The 10,473-nt window shown below is 40.9% G+C and overlaps 1 pseudogene; it reads right to left on the reverse strand.

The window, feature by feature from the left end:
* Nucleotides 1-273: 273 nt before the first annotated feature.
* LOC110078298 (olfactory receptor 5F1-like) lies at nucleotides 274-3,285 on the reverse strand (annotated as a pseudogene).
* Between the last annotated feature and the right edge of the window lie 7,188 nt (nucleotides 3,286-10,473).

Below are 10,473 nucleotides of genomic sequence, written 5' to 3' on the forward strand. Positions count from 1 at the left end.
AGCAGGCTGACACACACACAAAACAAACACAGTCCTGAAACCAGCAAAATCAGGGAGTTGGACAGGACAGATTGTATTTGTCCTCAGTGTGGAAGGAATTGTCACTCCTGAATTGGCCTTCTCAGCCACACTAGACATTGTTCCAAGACCTCTATTCAGAGCATGTTTCCATAGTTTCTCGAGACTGAAGGATGCCTACTACTACTAGGGGCCTGATATATGGATACCTACAGATATACATGTTTTTTTAAAAAATACAAATATAGGATTATATTATGTTTGTGAAAAAATTGTTTTATATATTAGTCTCCTCAATGCTGCTTTCACTTCTTTGTTCCTCAGGCTATAAATTATGGGGTTAAGCATTGGGGTAATAAAAGTGTAAAACAGAGATGCAGTTATATTCAGAGACTCTGCATAGTTAGAACTAGGTTGTAAATATACAAACAGGCCAGTTCCATAGAATAAGATCACAACCATTAAGTGGGAGATACATTTTTGGCGGCTTTTGGCTGAGTTCATCTTCAGCACTGTTGAGAGGATGTAAGTGTAAGAGGTTAGTACTACCAATAGAGAACCCAGTATGGTAGTTCCAGCGCAAATGAAAACAAGTGTTTCTGTTACAAACATATCAGAACACGAGAGCTTGAGAAGTGGGGGGATGTCTCAAAAGAAATGGTTGATTTCATTGGACTGGCAAAAAGACAAAGTGCTTATCAAAGTAGTATGAATAACTGAGTTCAAGAAGCCAGCTGTGAATGCTCCACCTGCCATCTTGATGCATCAGCTCTGGGACATGATGGCGATGTACAGTAAAGGGCTACAGATGGCCACATAGTGGTCATATCCCATCAGCCCCAAAAGGAGACACTCTGTGCTTGCCAGAGCAATGAAGAAATGCATCTGGATGAAGTACCCCTGAAAGGAAATGGTTTTCTTTTCTGACAGGAAATTTTCCAAAGTTTGGGGAGTGATGTTGGAAGAGTAGCAAAAATCCAGAACAGCCAAACTACCAAGGAAAAAGTACATCGGAGTATGAAGCTGAAGGTTTATTCTGATTAGCAAAACCAATCCTAGGTTGCCCAACACAGTGATAGCATAGATGAGCAACAACAATGTGAAAATGGCAATCTTTAGTTCTGGCTGATTGGCAAGTCCCAGGAACTTATGATCTGTATGATGAACAAGTGCAGATTGTCTCAAATTCTCAGAAGTAATAACCAAAAATCTCCTGAGTTCTTTCTTAGTAATGGATAATTTACTATCAGAGATCTGAAGGCCTTAGGAATAGACCTCAACAGATGGGAAACCCTGACATCTGAGCGTTCAGCCTGTAGGCAGGCACTGCATCACGGCCTCTCCCAATTTGAAGAGACCCTTGCCCAACAGGCCGAGGCAAAGAGGAAGTCACAAAAGCAACAAAACCAGGGAGCCAGACAGGGGACAGATTGGATTTGTCTTCAGTGTGGAAGAGATTGTCACTCTCGAATTGGTCTTCTCAGCCACACTAGGCGCTGTTCCAAGTCCTCCATACAGAGCACGTTACCATAGTCTTTCGAGACTGAAGGATGCCTAACGAACGAACTATCAGTATTTTTTCCCACTTTTCTTCCTTAAGCTTATAAATCAAAAAGGTTCTTTTTCCCTTTTCTCAGCAGTCTGCAAATATAATAAAACAAAGCTCATTATGAAGTCCAGGGCTATTATAATCATGTGCCTATTTCTACAATTTTACTAACATTTTACATAGGTGAGTTAATCCTTATGCTGATTATATATTCTAAAATATATTTGTAAACATTATTATATACTTTTGAATATTTATACACTTCTAATTCAGTTAAAAGAAGGGTTACAAATGCAGGAAATATGGTTGAGCAGTGTGTATCTTCTGCTAGAGAGGGAATCAAGTTTATCCCTGACTCTTTCGGTTATAGGAATTACCTGAGCAGCCTTCAATGGGCAGTTGTTCATCCAGCTCCTATTTCCCCCTAGAAAAAGATGATCCATGTGGCATTAGAGCTAAGAATGTAAAGTTGGCACCTTGCTGGGTGACAAATGCAATCACCTGCGAGACCTAAGTAGTGTTGTTAATGACAGGACCTTCTGAAGGTCATCAATTCATAGCGTTGCAATAAGTTGGAAGGAACTTGATGGCACATAACACATAACAAGATCTGTGGGCATCTTTGGATTTATACATAATGTTTAATGAAGGAAATTTCTAATGATTAATAGAGAGAAAACTATATGCTCCAATACTCAGTTACCTGAGTAAACTACTGGCTACTATCAAGTCAAGCAGGCTTTTTCAAGATCCTGTGGAGGAAAGGTGGATCTAGAGAGCTTCTTTCCACAAAAAGATGTATCTTAGCACTGTGTGGCATCAATGTGTTGTGTATCCATGATAAATGAATCTGAAAATGTATTATTCTAAACAATGAATGTGATTTCTGAAGAGTGGAGGGGAGTAGCAAATAGCTTCTGTCTCTCATAAGTATGTACACAATTTTCTGCTTCCTCATGTACTCTCCTGGATCACCACAGAGTGTGGACCTACCTGTTATTTATGCATCTGTCTGCACACATATACAGACATATATATGTGTGTGTAGAAGTAAGTGTGTGTGTGTGTGTGTGTGTGTGTGTGTGTGTGTGTGTGTGTGTGTGTGAGAGAGAGAGAGAGAGAGAGAGAGAGAGAGAGTCTATATTTTTTTAAAAAAACCCAAAATATGTTAGCTGACTCAAGTCATGTGGCTTTTGAGTCGGTTCCTGAATTCCTATGAGTAACTTAAATTTTCCTGGCTCTGTGGTTCACAATGGGCTTAAGGTGGTTAAGAAGACAGCATGCTAAAAACCAATGACTCTCTGGTAGCCATTTATTTTAACTCACTTCCTAAGAAAATGCGAGTCAGAGGAAAATAAATACACACGTTTGAATTTATTGTGTGAATGTGAATCTCAGCATGGTTTTTAACACAGGTCAAATCCCAGGTTTTCTGGCTGTGTGAACAGGCTCAGAGAGAGAGGGGGGAGAGAGAGGGAGAGAGAGAGCTAGCCTGGCCACTGGAGACTGTGGGAAATGCAATTTTAAAAAATATTTTTCCCAGCTCTGAATCCATTCCACTTTAATTCAGTCTGTACTATATGCATGAAGGTCTGTTGGTGTGCAGGTGGGATTCTTCGCTCATTCTTATATGAAAACATTTGCAAAAGGATGCAGAGGCCTATGTGTAAAATTGTTCCCTATATACATCCAACAGCACTCAGCATGGCAATCTGCATAAGGTATAAAGTACAGGATACATTTTGCTGTTTATCAGTACATGAATGTCTCAGAGACAAAGAAGCAGAGAAGTTACTTAAGTAACTGAATGAATTCACAGATCAGTGGGTTGTTGCTCTGTTTCGTTATTTTATACATACACTGTTCACATATCCATTTAATATGCATTGAATGAACACATACATGCAACGAAGGAAAAATAAGAGAATTAATCTGACCTGATGTGATCATAAATTAGCCATCTGTTTGGTCAGGAAGCAAGGCACAGAAAAGTTGAAAAGCCCTGCAGTATTTTCGGCCTAACTTTTCTCTTTCTTTTTTTTAAAGCCTCAGCGGTGGTCTTACAGTACACACTTAAGACCGTGAGATAGTCCAATAGTCCTAACTTTTGTTGCTGGTTTATTCACACCTGGGCCCCACTGATTTCACTGATGTTAAAAGAGCGATTTCTTTCTGTCATTATGCTAACTCTTTTCTTTTACTGTTGCAGATATTCATATGGCAACACCATACAAGAGGCTGGATCGCAGAAGAAGAGGAAGACTCCAGGGTTTGCTGGTTTATCTTGTTCCTTTATTGCCAAAGCTGCCAGAAGAAGCAACACAGGAAGGCTTATGGGTAGTCAAAATACTTTTGCAGGCTTGACCAATAAAATTGGAACATGGCTTCAGGACTGAAATGATTATATACTGCACATTATCCAATGTCCCAGTTCCTGAAATAACATCTCCTTCAGGGCTAATAGGTTCCAAAACAGAAAACAGAGCACAAGAGGTTCACCTGTTGGGAATGTATGGTGGTTAGGGCTTGTCTGCATTCACTCTTGTGAAGCAGGCTGGGGTGGGCTAAATTAAAATTTGGGGTCAAGTGGAGGTGCATTATGAGATTTGTTGTGATCTTTGCATCCAAATGGCATATCATAGTTCAAACAACCCTAATTGGTCTGGCTCTTTCCAATATCATGAAGTGACTCAATAAGCAAGCCACTTCGAGATGTTGGCAAATTGAATACTTCTCCTGCTCTTCAGTGGAGGGGAAGAAGTTAAATTCTATGCTAGAATATTGCTGAGGCACTACATTGCTTTAAAAACAGAAACAGAAAAACAAGGCCCTGTCAAGAAACTGCCCACAGCCAAATCCACAGAAAACGATGTCCCTCCCCCCTCTTCTTTAAAATTAAGAAGTAATAAATTATTCTTTAAAGAAAGGGGATTGATCTAAGTAGGAAGTGGTCCACGAGGATGTACCTGCCAAAAGCCAAGCCAGACAAAATAACCTAATCGACCAGTCTATTCTCCCCACAGTCCTTTTGCCATTATTTTAAAGACAACATTGTGTCATGAGTGCTTCCGAAGACCTGGACCCAGAAGGGTTAACTGTGGCTGAAGAGAATGTGGAGAGATCAGAAACACCTGAACCGCCTCCAGATTCTCCCTCCACAGCAGACAGGCTTCGGGGCAGGCTTCGGGAAAGTCTCAGGACAAGAAGATCAGAGGATCGCTCAGAGGCTTTCCACAGAGACCTACGTTCATCTAGTCCTGAGTATTAGCAGGATAGAAAGCTTTCCAGCAGCTCAAGGAGCTGTTTCATTATAAAACAGCTTCCAGTGAAGCCAGAAACTTCGTGGAAGCAAGGAGTCAAAACCTTGGCTTGCATCCACGTTTCTTGTATCGTGTTCCTGATCCTGAACTCTGCCCTTGAACTACACCGGTATTGGACTTCGGACTCTGACTCTGGGCTACACTGTGTATCAGACTCTGGACTTTGACACTGGACTTCATTCTGTGAGTTGGTTTCTGGACTTTGGCTTTGCATTCTTGATATCTCTGACCCTGGACTGGTTTATCGGACTTCGGCTATTGTAACCCCCAGGAACGTGACACATTGCTGCAATTATTTTAGCAGACCTCATGTTGCTAATCATTTCCCATTCCAAAGTAGGTTTTTATCCAGTATTTATATAATACTAACACTGAGACTTTTCTGTGCGTTTGGCCAAGGCAAAATGGCCCTTATCCTTTCAATAGTTTCTAAATATGTATATCCCATGTTTACTTAATAAAGCAGATCCAAAATGGTGCACAATTTTAAAGTGCTACAGTACGAAAAAAAAGTTTTTTGAAAAATGTAAACCTGGAAAGAACAATTCGCAACCAACCATGGAAATTTTGAAACCGCCATTTAAAGGTTTGAACTTTGCAAACTGTAACACTGAGTAGGAAAAAGCCCAGATGCAGAGGTTGGTTAATGCTTTGTGTAAACAGGGGAGGGCTAAGCATCCCCTTTCAGCCCTGATAGGCCCCATTCTACTATCCCATTAGCCTCCAATCCTACTGACCCCTCCATCACCCCAGTCCAATGGTTTGCATCATTCTAACTGGACATGGGACAGTCTTCTGACCTCTCTCTCTTGGATCTTTTGCACATCTGCAACTCTGGCCCTGTCCATGCTGATTACATCTGCAATCTGGATGTGTTCCTCAGGGACGTTCATATCAGGACAGGATGGGCAAGAGAGCTGAAAGGACTGCTCTGCCTGATTACTGTCAATAGTCTATTCAGTTCCTTGGAGCCAAGCAGCACTGCTAGCAATTTGTTCGAAAATAATTCACCCCTTACAACCTATTGTTTTCTTCTGCTTGGTTGAACTTTTTAAGAAATAATGTTCTAGCAGCACTTAGAAAGCAGGGGAGTCCCAAGTGAGGGAACTGCAAGGTATAAATTTTTTATAAATACAAGATAGATAGCTCATGACCATGTAGGACAAGTAGGAGAAGGGATCCCCCACAAAATATAGCAAATAAATAATCAGTGAATAATGAACAAGTCATCTAATTAGGAACCTATTTCCAGCAGGAGTCAACAGAAGCCTATCAGGACAATATAAAGTTGGGATCAGAGACAATAAAACTCCCTTGGCTCTATCTTTCTCCCAGAAACAGGAATTCAAAGGCTATTTCCTCCATTCATGAAGGATCTCTCATCTATTAATAGCTCTTGATCACAAAAACAACTAACTAGATGCCAGCAGAGGAACACAGTACTTGTAAGACATATACAGAAAAGAAACAGTAGGGTAGGAAACTGCAGATTACAGGGAAGAGGATAAGCAGGACAAAGCTAAATTGCAGGAAATATCAACACTCCAGAGTCCCTTTAGAAAATAACAGGGATTCTTTAGATCATTAAAAATGTTTGGGAAAAATGACCTGAAGCACAGATGTTTCCTTTGGTTTAAGCCGTGTACATGTCTTAATGTTAGCACAAAGCTTTGACAAGTTTCGTTTTGTAGATAACAATACCATGAATTTCCCAGCCAGCATAGAAACTGAACACACTGGCTGGGGGATTGTGGGAGTTACAATACTCCCAACTGTTGTATCTCTTCTACTTGTTTTATTGTCATCTCAAAGGAAAGGAATCTGTGTTTTGTAAACAAAACAGAACAAATCCGTAGTTTATAATTTTAGAAAAATACTTTACCATGACAACAATATGATACTATTTAACATTAAAATGCAATAGAATATCAATTTGAAAATACCACTGACAACAAGAGAAAAAGAAGATGGATTAGTGGCCTTTTTACTAATAAAATATTGTAATTACTGTAGTAGCCAGGCATTAGCTTTGATTTGTGGCAGTGAGATATACTGCCCTACACAGAGAAAGTAAAATATGGTGACTGAGATAAAGGCCAGTATACATTCTAATAAACCATCTGTTTAAATTTTCATATTTGACTCTGAGATTTCATATTCTGGGCATATATCATCATCACCATCATCTTAAAACCAGAGAGCTGTTCCATGCTGACAAAAATTCCCCAGACTTCTCCTGTTCCACTTTTGCTATCCTCTTGATAAGTCCACTTATCGTCAAATAAAAATAAAGCTTAGAATTCTGTTCATTTTGGATGACCTCCATGGCAGGCATTCATCGAAATTCTGTCTGTCTCTGTAGCACACAGATGCTACCCCATGTCACTGGAGAATACTCTGTTATGTAAGTGGAAGTGGAGACCTTGTACAACTTGAACCAACAATAAATTTCACAGAAATTCGTAACTGAAAGCAGATCTGAAAACGGTCAGCACAAGATGTTTTGCTGCTTGAGGCAAAGGGCAATGTGGCACCCTGTCCAGTTCCATCTACCGACAGGTAGATGATTCTTACTTAGACAGCACTGGCTGGATGGGTTAAATGGCACACACATCTATGATCTCTAATATTTCATCACGACTCCCAGGGCCTAGTAGTTGCCACCTGAGGAAGTGGCTTCTCTCTGCCATATGTTATGGAAATGGTTTTTGCTTTCTTGAAGGCATCCCTCACTTTGTTCTCCATGATGTCCATGAGAGGGTTCAACATGGAAAGAGTGATTGACTGAAGCACTGATTCCACTTTGTCTTCATCCTGGGCATAATTTGGACAAGGTTAGGGAACTGAAGAGGAATTCTCCTAGAACAATGTAATAGAGGGTAAGTAGGAGGCACAATCTGGAAAAAAAATCCATTTAAAATACAAGCTTTCCTCAACTTGCATATGGAAAATTAGCTTGGTTCTGCTTTGTAATGGGTCAAGTGGGAGATAGTGCACTGAGATAGTCTCAGACATGCTGGACTGAAAAAGGTATATTACATGGGGGGGAAATAGCGTAAGAGGTGGAAACATGCTTTTCCCTTAATGTGTGATCTGACTCTAAGGGAGAGTGATGACAAGGAAGTCAAGAGTCTGTTCTGATTAATACACATGATTCTCAACCATAGTAAAAACATCAAATGACCATCAGCATCATAAAGGACAACACTAGTCAGTCTCTCAGCTCTGTTCCTGAGGAGCCATTTCCATCAGACCGTTCCTTGATTTCCTTCACACCGGCCTTTTTTCCCCCCTTGACCAGGTGACAACACTGATAGTAGAAGACATGTACAAATACTTTCTTGAAATAAGTGGCAAATGAGACCAAAAACCATGATATTTATGTTGATGTTGTTTTGGTTATTAGTGATTGTATATTGTAATTTTGATTTTGATTTTTGCATAACCACTCTTGTAGGAAACTTCTGCTTGAAGGTTGTAGCTGCATTCTGTTCCAGTGACGTGCATACACTCCTAGCAGGAAGGGGCAGCTGCCAGGAGGCGGGGTAACCCCTTATTCTGCCCTTTCGCTTAGAGGTAGAGCATATCAAAGGGTTATTTCAGCCAAATCTGGTTATGATTAGGTAACTAGAATTCTAACAACATACTATGTAATCATGCTAAGTAAATAAAAGAGCTCTCAGGGCATTGCCTGTAGGCTTCACTGGCTTGGACATCTATTGTCGACTCCTTTGTTCTTTCTCTAAGGCAATTAGCCTTCCTTTGTTCCATGATCACCCATGCATTATGTTTGGGTTTTTTTTGTGTTATTGCTTTATTATGCTTTATTATGCTGTAAACCACCCAGAGTGGTTTACAATGAGAGCAATGAGATATTTTTGGTGATTGTGAAACCTTCTGCAGAAAAGGAAAATAAGAAATGGAGACCCAGATTCAGTTAGAACTCCTGTGTTTTGGGAAGACCCCATTGTATTTCAGAATCCTGAACCTCTGCCACATAAACCCTGAGTGATTTCTGATAAGACAAGGCATGATATTGTTCTTTCTTTCTTTCTTTCTCTCTTTCTCTCTTTCTCTCTTTCTCTCTTTCTCTCTTTCAAGTGCACCTATTTCATACTTGTTGCGACATTTCCCCTTATGATGCATGTTTCCCCCTTGGCACAAGGTATTCTCAAAATGCTTCAGTAAGAGATCCCCAAGGCTATAGAAGTGAATGGAATAGAGCTTCCTCTTAGAGATACTACAAGTATACAGTCATCGTTTAGTCATTTAGTCATGTTCAACTCTTCGTGACCCCATGGACCAGAGCACGCCAGGCCCTCCTGTCTTCCACTGCCTCCCGGAGTTGGGTCAAATTCATGTTGGTCACTTCGGTGACACTGTCCAGCCATCTCATCCTCTGTCGTCCCCTTCTCCTCTTGCCATCACACTTTCCTAACATCAGGGTCTTTTCCAAGGAGTCTACTCTTCTCATGAGATGGCCAAAGTACTGGAGCTTCAGCTTCAGGATCTGTCCTTCCAGTGAGCACTCAGGTTTAATTTCCTTTAGAATGGATAGGTTTGTTCTACTTGTAGTCCAGGGGACTCTCAAGAGCCTCCTCCAGCACCACAATTCAAAGGCATCAATTCTTCAGCGGCCAGCTTTCTTAATGGTCCAGCTCCCACTTCCATACATCACTACAGGAAAAACCATAGCATTGACTATGCGGACTTTTGTTGGCAAGGTGATGTCTCTGCTTTTTAGGATGCTGTCTAGGTTTGTCATTGCTTTCCTCCCAAGAAGCAGGCATCTTTTAATTTCGGGGGTGCTGTCTCCATCTGCAGTGATCATAGAGCCCAAGAAAGTAAAATCTGTCACTGCCTCCATATCTTCCCCTTCTATTTCCCAGGAGGTGATGGGACCAGTGGTTATGATCTTAGTATACAGTGCTGTACAGTTTATTGTTACAGTCTTTAGACCAATCATACAGGGGAGGAAACACAGACATTTAAAAATTCCTGTTTATAGTTTATAGCTCTGCCCCCTCCCCAAGATTATCTAAAAATTCCAGATACCTTGTAAAACATTTCACATTAGGAGGCGGGGCTTTGTTGCGGTGCTGCCAGCAACTCCAGAGAGGAGCTCTCTGGAAAAAGTTGGAACCCTCCGGTCCGGGATCCCCTTTTGGAATGGGGATCAAAGGAGAGTCTAGAAGAAGTCTCTCTGAAGCAGATGGTGAGCAGCAGAAGGAGAAGAAAGGGAGGCAGACCCGGACTTTTTTCTTCTGAAGAAATCACCGTGCACGGACTGGAGCGGGCGCCATTTTTTGGCACTGAGCCGCGAGGAACCCTTTACCGGGGGAGAGGAGAGCAATCAATATAAACTAATAATATATAACAAGTAAGTAAGCCGAAGCCTCGGATTTATGAAACAGCCTCATTAAGCTGAAATAAGAATGAAAATATTTGGCTGAAAGAATAAATGCAGCGGCGGGTTTATCTTATCAGTCTGACTCAAAAGCGAAACTAAGCTTCTCCAAGTGAACTATTAAAACACCAGGCTGATTCTAAAGCCGAGAGTCTGAGATGGAAAAATAAATCTTATGT

Source organism: Pogona vitticeps, chromosome 1 (assembly GCF_051106095.1).
Source record: "Pogona vitticeps strain Pit_001003342236 chromosome 1, PviZW2.1, whole genome shotgun sequence".
NCBI classification, from domain to species: Eukaryota; Metazoa; Chordata; class Lepidosauria; order Squamata; family Agamidae; genus Pogona; species Pogona vitticeps.